Consider the following 14,952-nt stretch of genomic DNA (forward strand, 5'->3'; position numbering starts at 1 on the left):
TGGTGCCCTATCGGTAACGTGATCTGGGGATGAACGTGATTTGTACTTTAAAAATATAAAAGGAGGGCAGCCCGGGTGGCTCAGTAGTGTAGCGCCGCCTTTAGCCCGGGGTGTGATCCTGGGGACCCGGGATCGAGTCCCACGTCGGGCTCCCTGCACGGAGCCTGCTTCTCCCTCTGCCTGTGTCTCTGCCTCTCTCTCTCTCTCTCCCCCTGTACCACTCATGAATAAATGAATAAAATCTTTTTAAAAAAATATAAGAGGAGTATCTCTTTCATTCCTATCAGTGTCTCTCCCATGACCGCGTGGAAAGCTCGCTTGGAGGTAATGCTGGAGGCCTTCGAAGCACCTGCCACCACCTGGGCGGGGCTTTGCCCAGGGCAGGAGCCAGGAGGAGTGGGGAGTCTGTGGGGTTCAGAAAAGGCTCTGTGTCACCCCTCACCAGTCCTCCCAACTCCCAGCAAGTCACCACAGCCCCGAGTCCTTGGCTGCCCGCCCCCCTGCCCCAGCGACAGCCCTTGTGGGAAGAGGTGGCAAGCCGATTGGAAAGGAGACGCCTCCTACCATCTTTCCCCAGAGCCCTCGTGGCGCCCGGGGCCCTGACCGCGGCGGGCCTTGCCGCAGGGGCATCACGCTGGCAGAAGGGGGGACGGGGAGGCCGTCCTGATTCCTGGAATCTGGCCCAGCGCTCTGTCAGACTGCTCCCCCCCCCCCCCCCCCAGGTGGAGAAACTGAATCCAGAAGGCAGCGAGGAGCTGGGGCAAAGGAGCCAGCTGCCTTGGGCTGGGACGGGAGGCCGATGGGGTGGGTGCGACGGGAGCCCCAAGAACCCCGGGAGGCCCGCAGGCCAGCCTGACTCAGGCTCTTGTCGTCGGGGCCAAGCCTGACGGCAACTGCATGCTGCGCCAGGAGCCTGCCCTCACCCACTGAGCTCCTCTCGGTGCCGGAGACCTTTCTACCAACCGACGCCCTTCACCTGACCTTCTGGCTCGGTCCTTCCAGTACCAGGTCCTTCTCGCCGCCCCCCGCTAACCACCCCCCCCCCCCCCCCGTTAGAACAGGACCCCTTCCTGCCCTCCCGTTATGCAGTATTCAGTGACATGTCTGGGGACCACATTAATTCAGCTGGGCCTTCGTGCCTCAGGCCGGTCCTAGGGACACAGATTCTGCCTCCCTCCAGTCCCGGAGCTTTGCAAAGGCCGAGCGTGTCTCTCCTCCCAGGACACCTTCCCGCACACCCACGGTGCCCCAGGAGAGGGCTCCGCTCCCCGCTCCCTGGCAGCTTTATGGCAGGGCACTCCCCTTCACCTAAAGGCCCACCTGCCCTGCAGGCCTCACACCCAGGGAGGTTGTAAAGTGCTTTTCGTGCCTTGCGGGGGAGTTTGGGCTTTATTTTGGGGTGCATGAGGAGCCATAAGAGGCTTTTAGGAGGAGAAATAATTATTTGTGTTTTAGAAAGAGCTCTTGGGTGTTGCGTATTAGTTAGATTGGAACAGAAAAAAAAATCTGAAGCCGGGACCTATCTCCCCCATTAGACTGGAACTCCCCGGGAGTGGGGCTGTGTCTCCCACATCAGACTAGGGGCTTCCAAGGGCAGGGACAGGGCTTCCCAACCCCTGGGCCTGAGCCTGGATTCATACCCAGGGCAAGCTCAGTCTCACGGACTGCTTTGCCTAAGATGGAAATCGAGGCCCAGAGGGGATATGACTTGTCCCTGGGAACCTCCGCTCCCGCTGGCCAGCTGAGACCAGTACCATGGGGATGAGACCCTATGACGCAATCCCCCTGCCCCAGGTTCCAAGGGCAGTATGGCGCCTTCTCTGAGATCAGCTATCCTTGCTCTGGCATCAACTTCCCAAGTTCCCAGCAGCCCGGCCACATGCAGCTGGTAGTAAAGTTCAGGCTGAAACCCCATCCCCGCCCCGTGGCTTGGCCCTGGGGCCCCCTGCCAAAGCAGAGCACCACAGGCAGGGGCCTGGCCGAGGGCTGGGCAGAGAGCGAGGCTGGGGCCTGCTGCGCACTTTAAGGCCTTGAGAGCTGCAGCCATGGGACGCAAAGGTGCCTGTCACTCGCCTGCTTAGGAAACCCTGAAGACGGGGCTCTCCCCTGGGGACTGGAGAGGAGACCGTTCCCGCCCTCTGGGGGCTCATCCTCTGATGGAGAGGTAGCCCAGGCCTTCCACACACGGTGGCAGAGGCACAGCCCCAGCCCAGAGACTCTCAGCTGATGGGGGAGACATAGTCTCCATTGTCAGGTCACCAGTAGGCGGTGCCTGTCATTGTGGTCGGCTCCGACCACAGTTCTCCATGATGGAGAAGGAATGGGCGACGAGCCATGGGCACTTGGTAATACTGGCACTTCATTATCACATTTACTTTTACTCTTTCCACTGTGGATTGCAGGGAGGTGTTCATGCAGGCTCTTGCCTCTGCCCAGCTGACTCCTCATCACTGCTTTGAACCTCTCTCATTATCCAGTGCAGAGAAGCTAGCATTTATCGAGACTGAATTGGTCCAATCTATATATTTGCTTATTGGTTCTCTCCTCAATTTGAAACAGAAACCCCATGAGAGAGATTCTGTTTTGTTTCCGGAGTTGAGAACAGTGCTTGGCATTCATCTGTTGGGTGAATGCCCCCCAGTGCTGCCAGAGAATCTACAAATAATTTACCTGACTCCAGTTGGGGAGCGACAAGCAACTCTCCACCACTACTTGATTTTAAGTGGGCGTGTGTGGAGACTCCTGCATAACCAAGATAACGGACAGACAGGGAGGAGATGCCTATCGTGGTTCTGGGTAATAAAACTGGAAGATAAGGAAGGGAGAGGTCCCAAACCAAAGGGAACAGTGCGATTCAAGACGGGAGTGGGACTCACTGGGAATTACACAACCAATATAGGTGGTTACTCACAACGTGGTCTGTCATAGCCTCAAAGTTAGGGGCTGACGGCTGAGAGTCGGGATGTAGGATTAACAGACTGACCTGTCCTTGTCTCAGCCCTAACCACATCATTATCAAACTCTTACGGTCATCAAAGCCAATCTCCTGCCCAATTCTGGGCATAGATGGAGATGTTTGAAGACATAAATGAGCCACAGTCGACAGTCAAAACTGACTTCTCTTTATTGGTTTTGGTTCAGAAAGAACAATCAGAAAAGAAAAGAAAAGAAAAGAAAAGAAAAGAAAAGAAAAGAAAAGAAAAGAAAAGAAAGGAAAGGAAAAGAAAAGAAAAGAAAAGAAAAGAAAAGAAAAGAAAAGAAAAGAAAAGAAAGAAAAGAAAAGAAAGAAAGAAGAAGAAAGAAAGAAAGAAAGAAAGAAAGAAAGAAAGAAAGAAAGAAAGAAAGAAAGAAAGAAAGAAAGGAAGGAAGGAAGGAAGGAAGGAAGGAAGGAAGAAAGAAAACAATCAGGGGCTCAGGCTACCCAACCAGAATTTGAGATGCAAAGTGTTAAAAACCCTATCAAGTAATTAAGTATTCTCAAAGAGTAGAACAGCAACAGGAAATAACCATTGAGTAGAGAAGGACATTAGTCATTGTACAGTAAGAGCGAGAATTCTCAGTTTATAAGAATTGTTCGTTTGGTGTTGACACAAGGTGTTTGTCTCCACAAAGGGTGGAAAAGCCAACCCTGTGAGTGAGATCTTATTTTAGATAAACATCAAATCTTTGATCCTCACTCATTTCATTTCTCAAACGTGGCTCCAAATAAATGTTCGGTTTTCCTTTCCAAAGATTAAATTCAACATTCCAGGAGGTGTGAGCTGCTGTCCGAGTCCAGTGAGTGATGGAATAATCAGTAATCTAATGATGGACGTGAAGACTTTCACCAGGAGTCAGTAAGTAACCCAGACCCTTGACTTGGTGCCAGACACCCCACCCCTCCCCCGGGGCTCTTACACCCATGGACACCTTCAGCCTCACAGCTATCTTATCCCCATTTTACAGAGAGGAGACCTGAGACGTTGAGAGGTGAAGTGAGTTTAGGTCACGGAGTGAGCCTTACCTGACACGGTGGCAGAGCCGGGAGTGGAGCCAGGCAGACAAGCCTCTTTGCCCCTCAAAACGTGGGCTTCTGATTTATAAAACAAGAGAGATCAGGTCCACTTGACTGTCACCCTGTCCAGTTGCCCCTGTGGAACTTCCTCCTGGAGAACCAGAAAAGACACACACAGAGAGAGAGAGAGAGAGCACAGGAGAGACGGAGGGAGGGTGGGAGGAAGACAGAGAAGAGAGAAAAAGAGAAAAAGGAAATGCGAATCCTACCAGAGGACTTCTGCTACACAGTCGCTAGGAAAGGTGACAAAGCCCTTTGGCTGGTTCAGCTCAGTGACACCTTTTGGTGCTGTTCCTTCTAAAAGCCCAGCCTGCATCAAGAGACTTTGGGACCCAGATTGGGTGCCTCCCCTTCACATCCCCACTTCCTTTTTCTGGGGCTCTCACACCTCCCACCCTCCCTGCAGTTAATTCTGGAAAATGCCCCGGGCAGTCCCTGGGCTCCACTATAGACCGTATCCCAGGGGGCCACCTGTCAGCCTAGGTTGTTAGATGCTTGCTCCTGGGAGATTGACAGGAGCCGGCTGGCTCTCATTAATGCTCAAGGCGGAAGAGGGATTTATTGCCTGGTGACTGCTTTGTGCCCCTGGAGGAACTCAATCAGGAACCATTTGCCAGAGCACCAGCATGATGGCTCCATGGATCCAGGAGCCTGAGGGTCCCTTCTTGGCCCAGTCTTGTGTCCATCCTGGAGATAGTAATCCTGGTGTTCATCTCTATCCTAGAGAAAGTTCTCCGGGACCCTCTTGCCCATTTCTTCTCTTTGCATGGTTGTGATCTGACTCACATGAATGGGAGATGGTGCCCTGAGCCTCTTGGTTGTCTCCAGGGTTACCCTGTCTGATGGGCTTTCCTCTGTTTCCCTACGGCAAGTCCACTGACCATAGATAGAGTGAAGGATTTCACTGGCTTCTCCTGAACCAGGCCCTGGGGACCTCTCCAAAGGAGGCTCTGGACCAGATGATACGATCTCAAACTTCCTGGGTACCGCTTCAGCTTTATTTACAAAAACTATGGGGATAAAAAAACTATCCTTGCATTGTGGGTAGCATGAGAATTTAAAGGAAGAAAACTTTTCATTTCCTGGCTGATTTTCTGAGACCATTTTAAAATGATCTTATGCTGGAAGGACCAAGACCACAGCTCAATAGAACTAAAAATTGAGGGGAATTTGGTACGGTGGAAGTGACTTGAATTGCCAATGGGATTGTTTCCTGGTCTACACTGGTGGACACTTATCTTCTACGAGAAGTGGTAGGGGGTCTATCCTGGATTTGCAATTATGCAGATAACGACAGATACAATCTGCAGTGATAGGATTCTTAGTCATGTGACTCCAGCCTCATCTTAGTCTTATTGAACATATGTTTCCTTATTTGTAAAAAAGGGATGATAATGTTGTTAGTGGAGGGTCATGGACTCTTGAATCAGACAGACCCAGATTTAAATATCACTTTTACTGTCTGGAGGCTGTTAGCCTGGACTGGCTTGAGCAGAGGGAAAGTGGAAGGAGATTTTATCAGAGAGGTGAGGGGTCATTAATCATATGGGGCCATTGGCCATGATAACGACTAGCCTTTTTCTCTAAGATGGGTGGCCACTGCGGTGTTCTTAGTAGAGGGATCACAAGATCTGGCTCACATGTTGAAAGGACCACTCTGGCTGCTGGGTTGGAAACAGACTGCAGGGGGACAAAGGTGGAAGAAGGGAGACCAGACGAGCAGCCCCTGTAATAATCCAGTGAGATGAAGATGCCCCGGAGCATCCTGTGGCAGTGGAGCTGTGGGTGGGTGGTGGTCAGATTCTGGATGCACCTGTAGGTGCAGGATCTCCTGACGTCACAGTTTATCATTTTATATTTGAGCAGTTATTTTTAAGCATTATTCTGCTAGACTGAAGGCTCTGTGGAGAATGAATCAACCATATGTGTGTTTTCTTCGTTGATGGAATTCCCGTGTTGAGCCCAATTCACCAATACTTGAGGGAGGAATGGAGGAAACCGGGACATCTTCTTGACAACCTTTGCCTGTTGTGCCACTGAGCAGATGACCTCTTGCCCACCCTCTGACCTCTTGCCCACCCGTCCTCTGAAGCCAGGAGGGTTGCAGGCACCAGCTGAAGGGGCTGAAGGGGATGGTAGAGGCAGTGGAAAGAGATGCGCTCAGCCAGCAGCCTGAAGAATCGCAAGGCCAGAGAGAAGGAGCCGGCGATGGGAGAATGTGTCAAGAGGAAGGAGGAGGGAGATGGACCTTTCAGTAGAGTTGCAGGGCTACGCACGTGCTCCTCTGAGATCAGCCCACCAGCTATATGGGGCCAGGGGCAAGGTGGGGATGGCCTTCACAGCAGGAACCCTGCACTCCATGGGGCGGGGGCTGTGCTCCTCCTTGGGCGCCAAGGTCAAAGGTCTGCCCCTTCTGTAGGCCGAAGCTCTGGGGCGGGGTGGAAGGGGATGTGGGTGGAGGAGACGAGGGAGGGACAGAGGTGAGGGAGGAGGGTGGTGCATGCAGAGGTGCATGGCCCGGGATGCTTGAGCTGTAAGGAGAAGCAGGGAGGGAGCTGTGGTGGGAATCTGAAGGCAAAGGCAGGAAGGGGTCTTCCCGGGAAGGGGACCCAGAGGTCCAGCGCTGCCCCTCTTCTGTCTGACATTCCATACAATCTACTTTCAAATTAGTGATCCTTCCGCATGGTGCCAGGGTCATCCCCTCTGGCCACTGTCCTCCGTGGCCGTTCACACGAGCTCACACGCTCCCTCTCCCCTCACTCTTCACACCCAGCTCCCCTTGGCACCTGCAGCACACGTGTGCACGTGACTTGCTGCTTCCACGGCCCTACCCACAGAAGAATCCGTACATTGGATTGTCCACCGTGCATGAGTGTGCAACACACACAACAGGCACCAGGCCCTCAGGCACCAGGCAAGGGGGTCTTATGATCCTAAGTCCTTCCCTGAAATGTGAAGCCTTTCTGGCTCATTCTTCTCCTAGGTCAGATCTACAGAGGGAACATTTCCGTGGTGCTGTAATTTTATCCCAGCCCCTATACCTCCAAGGACTTTATTCTAGTCCTTCCAATCAAAGGCCCCCTCTGCTGCCTGAGCCTTGTTTTGAGGTCACTTAATCTCCCCTGAATCTGAATCTCTTTCTTTCTGTCAAGCATTGTTCAAAGCTTGTTGGAGACCACAAACCTTCCCCGGTTAAGTCCTCCTCTCCCCTCTCCCTCGTGCCCTCCCCTGCACCTGCTGCCCTTCTAGCATCACACAAACACGAGGAGGTTTGCCAAGGACGGGGCCTGTGTGTCCTTCTCCCCCCCCCCCCCTTCTCCCTCTGTGCATTTGTACACAATCTTTGTGAAGTCCCCCAGGAGAGGACGACGTCTCCTCCTCCCCCTGGCTATCCCCATACCACCCCATCCTGGGTGCTGCCCAGGAATTACTCAGCCTCGGGTGCTTTGCCAGGAGATGGGCTCCTTAAAGCAGAGACCTGAGCGGGCTAAGCATACGGCGCACAGGTGACTCCATGCGGCAGCCGAGGCCAGGGCCTGGGCGCGGGATGGCAGGAGGGCGGCTGGGTCAGAACCGCAGGTGCTGGGGTTAAGCTCCCCAACCAGCACTTGAAACAGATCTTGCCTATTGAACGACCTACAGGCGGTTGCCCTTGAGCAGTTGGGAGAAAATTTAGCACCTCTCAGCTCTAGTATTTAATGAGCTGTCCAGGCTGTTAATTGCTTTGTCAGCTTTCCTGCCAGAGGCGCTCTCTGGTGAGAAGAGGAGGTGAGAAGAACCTAGAACAACCTGGAGTGGGGAGGGCAGGTGTCCTATGGCAAGGAGTTGGGGAGTCAAAGGGAATCTGGGAAAATCAAGTCTCACGGGACCCCCAGAGGCGTGAGAGCAGAGGCAAAGGGCCAAGAGTAGAAAGAGTCGTACATTTGTTTGCGGTCTATTTTTACTATCCCGTAGACATGACTCGCTCGTAACCAAGCCTTGGCCAAGCTGCCAGGCAGGCTCATTCCAGTTGCCCCCCGAGAATACCTCAGAAGTTATCCCATTGAAGGCACAAAATCCTGAAATCAAGAGAGGTAGCAACTCCCCAGGCCCAGGCCTGGCACGGCCCAAGGGCTGTGGCTGTGGCCATGGACGGCTAGCCCTAAAGCAAAGTGGGGGAGAGCAGAACAGGTTTCCAAAAAGTTGGGGGGAGGTGGGCATGGATGTGAGAAAACCATCAGGATGGAAACACATCTCTCTTCCTCCTCTCCTTCCATTCCTGGCCGCCTCTCCCACCACAGGAAGTTGTGCCAGTCAGTCCAGCTCCTCACCCACCGGCCTGCAGCCCACAGCACCCCAAGGGCCATGATAGGAGGAGTGGGGGTGTGGGGAAGGGAGGGTGGGCTGCTACCTGGATTCAAATTCTCACTGCCTTTCTGACCTGATGTTCTTCAATCTGTGTCCTGGTTTTCCTGGCCTCGTAATATCCATCTCTGTCTCTTCCTCCATTTGGGGGAAATTGGAAAGGTTGGTGTGGTGATATCTGGGAAGTTCCTGTTCCTTGGGAGACAGTTGCTGGGCCCAAGGGGTGTTATCAGAACCCTAGACTGCGAGCCTGGCCCCTTTACCCCCGGCTGGTGGGGAGGGCGGGTGTTGCAGTTAATTTCTAGTGGTGTGCAAATCCTAGTCCCAATCACAGTTGGAGTTTTCTGAAGAAAACCTGAACTCAGAAGCTCCCCTTTCAAAAGAAAGCCCCTCAAACTGCTCCAGAGGTAAACATTCACTCCCTCCAGAGTTCCTTTGCTCAACGCCCCCCCCCCCCCATGAACAGGCACCTTCCTGTTTATAAAAAGGAAAACTTTATAGAGAAATAAGAGGGCACTCAAGCACAGAGGAAGAGAGGCTGTTTCCCTTCCAGGCAGGAGAACATTCCCCCATCCCTTCCCCCCGCAGGAAGGCCTGCTAAAGCGAGCGTCTGCCTCTGTTCAAACAACTCTTGGAACATGGGACGCACGTGTGTTCGGGTTCAGTTAACGGACACACAAGCTGAAGGGGAAAGACCGGTTCTAGGACCACAGGAAAGGACCTCTGCTCCCTATAATAAGCTCCTTGGGAAGCTTATAGAGAATGTGACGGACACACGGATTCCCCCGACGGTGAAGGGAAAGCGCGGCCCCGTGACGTGGGTGAAGTTGTTCCTTTGCTAGGTATTTAGTTGACTTGCTCCTGTACAAATGTCGCCCCGGCAGGTCTCGTGCCAGGTGCCCGGGGTCGGGGCCCTGCCTGCACAGAGCTCTCAGCCTTGCCCACCTTCTAGCGAGGACCCACGCGAGCCGGCCGTCACCATGAAGCACCATAAAGGCTGTGCGGTAAGGGGACTTTGGGGACTCTCGGGGTTTGACCGGGGTGCAGGTGGCGAGCCCAGCCCAGGCTTGGGGAGCAGGAGCAACCTGAGCAGGCTTCCTGGGAAGCTGGCAGGCCGAGCAGGCTAAGTGAGGCAGGTGGGGAGCGAGTGTCCCAGGTAGAGCGAGCAGCATGGGAGAGGTGTATGGGTGAGGGAAGAAGGAAGAGAGGTCCTCAAGGGGCACTGAGAATTCTGGTCCATCCGAGATGGTTCCTCAAGGCTCGTCCCCACCAAGGGCTTCCCAGAGGCCACTGAGCCCTGGCTCCCAGACGGGAACATCTCCCCAGCCCTATACACCCACAAGGATGCGCTTTGGGCTTTCTCCTGAGTGCATCAGCCTCGGGCCACTCCAGCTACAGCAGCAGGTGACAGCGAGGCTAGGACTGTGGGGACTCCTCGGGCGGGACGAAGGCGGGGGACTGAATACAGCGTTCAGAAGGCCTGGGGGCTCCTGGCTCCTGAGGCAGCCCCTTCCAGGCTCGGTCAGTGCTCTCCCTCGGCCTCTGTCTACCCACGGCCTTGGCGGGGGGTGTGAGGGAGGGTTCCCTGCTCGTGGAGGGCCGGGGTGCGTCCCACCCACGCATAAGCTGCCCACCGCTGCCTTCCATCAGGGGTCGGCAAGTTATAGCCCATCGCCTGTTGTTGTCATTAACGTCTTATTGGAAACAGCCACACCTGTTCACTTCTCCTCTCCAAGTGCTGTTGTGTTTCGACAGCAGAACGGAGAAGCTGCAACAGACCTCGTGGGGCCTGCGCAATCCTCACTCCCTGGCCCCTTGCAGACCCCTGCACTAGAGGGACCGAATGCTTTCAATCTTTGTGTGTACCCCCAACAGATTCCCAGAAGCCTGCCCCCAGAAATTCCATCTCAGCATATGCCCTGGCCTCACCACGTCGTCAGTGCTGAGACGTGTTGACAACACGAAGAATTTCCACCCACGGAGACTTGTGACAAGAGCTCTCAGGTGGGCATGGAGGAGGGGCTCTCCTGCGGAGAGGCAGGAAGTGGGCCTCTGAACCTTTCGGCCTTCTCTGTGAGCCACCACCAGGTGACAGAGGGTGAGCTTGGAGGGTCTGGCAAAAAAATTACAAAAACAGCAGCTGTGAGAGAAGGGGGGATGGCAACCAGAAGGGCTGGGTCACAGGGAGGCCAGGGCGGCCAAGAGGGCTCCAGGCTCAACCCTGTGACCGGTGAAAGAGAGAGGCCTGTCAGGTGATGCTGGTCTCTGGTGGCCGCCTCATCAGCACCCCTAATCCTGCAGGGGTTTGCACGCTGCTCTCCTGGTCCCACAGCGACAGCTGAACTCAATCAGGAGACCCGGACCAGCCTGTTGAACTGGACAGAAAGAGCAGCACGTGAAGTCCAAGAGGGAGGAATACTCCAGAGAGAGCTGGAGGCCTGTTTGTCTGGAAGGGCCTCCAGAGGTCATCCCGCTCTCCCCCTTCTCCAGGGAGGGCTGCATGCACTGGGCTGAAGGCGGAATCTTGCGAGTGTGTGACATCTGAGTCTGACAACCACACCACTGGAGGGTTCTTTCCATCCTTTCTGGGTGGGTGAGAGCATAGACTGGAGCCTGGTAGCCCAGGTGTCAAATCCAGTTCTGACACTTCCTGACTGTGACCTTGGTCAAGTAATTTCATCTCTCTGCACCTCTGTTTCCACACTTGCAAAATGCGGTTGTTGGGAGTTCTAAGCGAGGTGATACTTGAATAATATGTAAGGCATAGGGTAAGTTCCACAAACATGGTGGCTGCTGGACTCAATCAAGCTATTAAATCTTTTATTTAAATCTCTTCCCTCACATTCACTTGCCCTTGTTCTAGGCTTAAGCATTAAAATAAGTGGTTGGCAAAAGACAGCAGATACTTTCTCTGATTTAGACCTCAAGAAGCCTAACAGTACGTTAGCTCTTGGTGATTCAGTGTTTGGCTCCAGGACACAATCTAAAACTGGGGTAGAACATTCTGGAACATGATAGCGGGCCTTCCTACCTCCTCAGCACTGCGCACCTAGGACTCTGTTAGGAGGCCTGCCTAGATGGCTAGTCCACTAGAATTCTGATCTTGAGTAAATCCAACAGGGTCCAGAGTCCTCAGTTAGAGACGTCATGGATGTCCAGGACTCAGAGCCAGAGCCATGTGGGCCCCACCAGAAGCCATAGAAAGAGAAGCAAGCTCTGAGACATGAAGGTCACATCTTTTTTTTTTTTTTTTTTTTTAAAGATTTTTATTTATTTACTTGAGAGAGAGAGAGCACAAGTGTGGGGGCGGGGAACAGAGGGAGAGGGAGAAGCAGACTCTCTGCTGAGCAGGAAGCCTGACTCAGGCTCCATCCCAGGACCCCAAGATCATGACCTGAGCCAAAGGCAGACGCTTAACTGGCTGAGCTACCCAGATGCCCCTGAAGCTCCCATCTTGAGCCCGACCTGGGTCACTGCCTCCTTACAAGAAAAACTATCCATGAGCTACCTACCCAGCAGCAGCTTCTACCTGCCTAGAGATGAATCACAGCAGGTTTCTGCCCCCCAGATGGCAGTTGAAACCACCCAAATTCTCCCTCCCTCTCCCCTGTTTTGGGGCAAGGCCTTCCAAATACCAGACTCTTTAAATGTACTCATTAAGTATAACTTGTGCCAGACACCGTGTCAGGCATTTGACTCGGGTTGGGCATTTGGGACACTCAGCTGGAAAGAGCAGGTCACCAATGGTATGTGCTAGTGTCACCATGATGGGAGCACTGCCTCCTTCCCAGGACAGATTTCTGGGCCTCAGGGGTAAGTGAAGGAGGCCCCCCCTGTGTACTCCAGGCCACCTGCCCCACCCAGGGATGGTGAGCCATCCCTACCCCAGGCGGAGCCAGCTGCAGTTGGCTGTGATTAATGGCCTCTATTAACAGCAAGTTGTAAACTGAGCAAGTGCTTGTGAACATCTCACCTCTGCTGAATGCCACACTAGGGAGTACTCTTTAACCCTTGGAACCTCCTGCCTCCCCCCGCTTGAGAGACAGGGTCAGAAAACAGCTCTATGGGGGCAGTTTAAGATGCTTTGCAATCACGAAAAACAACCCCACTAACCCTTTGGGGTAAAGGTCCCAATCCTAAAACCTGAAGATTAGGGAAAGGCAAGGCTGAGGTCCGGGGTCAGGGAAGCTAGTTTCACAAGCTGCAAAGAAATTCCAGAGCTGGGGCGCCTGGGTGGCTCAGTGGTAAAGTGTCTGCCTTTGGCTCAGGGTGTGATCCCGGGGTGCTGGGATGGAGTCCCACATTGGGCTCCCTGCAAGGAGCCTGCTTCTCCCTCTGCCTGTGTCTCTGCCTCTCTCTCTCTCTCTCTCTATGTCTAATGAATAAATAAACAAAATCTTAAAAAAAAAAGAAATTCCAGAGCTGATTCAGGCCAACACCTGGGTGCCCTTGGGCGAGTCACTTCCCCGGTCTGGACCTCAGTCTCTTTTAAAACAGTGGCCTCCTGCTCTCATCAGCAGAGTCCGTAAGATCACAGGAATCTTTACAAAAGTCAGAAGCCAGGCTGTCCTTTGGTTCCTTCATTCCGTGAAAGAATCCCTGCACAAGTAAGCAGCCCTTGCCCCACCATCGCCCTGCAACCCGCCTCCTACCCTCATCTCTCCAAGCTTTGAGGCTGATTTCCCTCAAGTTGATTAGAGACTAAGGGAAAAAAAAAATTAAATCTGTGTTCTTTGGTGACCAAACTCGCATGCCAGAGAGGTCGGGGAGATCCATAGACTTCTGTCGTGTTTTAACTTTCAAATACTCTCTGGGTTCTATCTTTTGTTCTTAAAAGGCAGTGAGATGCACCAGGGTTAGGTCAACCCACTGAACAGGTGTGAAAACTGAGGTCCTGGGAGATGCTGCGGTCTGGAGCGTGTGCATGCAGCTCAGGGATCAGCGTGGGGGGCGCTGTGTGGTCCCTCCCTGGGAGGCGCCGGCCCCAGGGGCCCCTGACAGCCGAGCTGAAAGCCTCTAAGGTCACAGCCCTTCCAGCTGTGAGTGCAGCCTGAGGTGCAGGTGCTTAATCTCTCCTGTCTGAAGTGATTACGCGCAGAAATTGCGGATTAGTGTCTCCCGTGCCGCCACGCCTCCAGATCCGGGCCGGGCCCCCCACCCCACGCGGGCAATGGCAGGACGAGTGACCTTGTGACCTCGGGGCTCAGCCAAGTGCCGCCGGGGGCCCAGCGCCCGCGCACCCCCACCGGCCGGGCTCACTGTCTCTGACCTCAGCCTGGGCTGGGCACCGCCTCCCCCGGGCATGTCTCCAGTGTGCCCACCTGCACCCCAAGAGGATGCACCCCCACCACATTACTCCCCGGAAGCTTCCAGGCTCAGCCGGCTGGGAAAGGTCGGAGCCAGGGAGTCGCAGGCTGGAGGGCATCAGGCTGGAGGGCGGATGCCCCGGGATTTGTCACATTTTTCCCGGGGGTTAATCGTCCCAGGGAGGGAATCTGAGCTGTGCCTGTCTCGGGTACAACAGGCCTTGTCGCCTGGAGGGCAGATCTCAATCTTTCTCGGGTGACAGCTGCTGGCCGGGGACCGAAATGTCCTCATCCCGGGGGTGTCGCCTCCCCCTCCCAAGGGCGAGGGCCGCGGGCCGGGGTGGCCGGCGATTGGCCGGCGGCGGCGGGAGGGCCCCGGGCCCGGCCTGAAATGGATCCTCCTTGGCCACCCGGGCCGCAGAGCCCGACGCCCTGCCCTCGCCCTCGCCCTTTGCGTTCACGCAGGATAAATATTTAACCTTTCCATTTTTGCACCGGCTTAATAAGTGTTGGTGTCTAGTACAGCGCTTGACACATCGTAGGCATCCGATACCTGTTTGTTGATGTGCAAGCCCATCGGCTTGCCTGGCTCCCCGGGGGAGTCATGTTCTTAGGTTTCTGGTTTTTCATCACACAGTTGTGGTACGTGTCACATGTGCTCCTCGTAAAAATGTAAGCGTCCAGATGGGTGCATTTTTCCCTTTTAAAGATAGATTAGAGTAGGTTGGAGGTTGTTCCCCTCCTAATGTATCAAATGCTCTCTGGAGCTCTGATGCGCTGTCCTGAGTAGGAGAGGAAGGGGTGACATAAGCAGAGGACACTCTTGTTTGCCCCTTCTGATAATACCTTCTGATTTCATCTTGGGAGACTTCCTTGGGCTGACCGTCAATGTTTCTTGAGTTCTCTTGACAAGGGGCAGGTGTAAGACCTAATTAGGTCGGTGGCACTCTCCCCTTCTGGACTTGGAACACTGAGTAGGGCCAAGGAGCGGGGCGGGGGCCCTCGGCTGCCATTTCACCCTGTGGCGAAGCTATGAGAGGATGCGCTAGTTTCTGCCCGCTTCATGCCTTATTCTTCAGCTCTCTCCCTGATTCTCTAGGTTTTCCTCTTCTTTCCAACAAACTCCCTTTTTCCTTAGGGTATCCAATCAGGTTCTGTTGCTTACAACCAGAGCCCCCTAACTGTCAGAGTTGCAGCTAATGAGTGGGAGCGTGCATAATTCCCCACCTAGTGCTTATGGGAAGCAAC

Source organism: Canis lupus, chromosome 7 (genome assembly GCF_011100685.1).
Source record: "Canis lupus familiaris isolate Mischka breed German Shepherd chromosome 7, alternate assembly UU_Cfam_GSD_1.0, whole genome shotgun sequence".
NCBI classification, from domain to species: domain Eukaryota; kingdom Metazoa; phylum Chordata; class Mammalia; order Carnivora; family Canidae; genus Canis; species Canis lupus.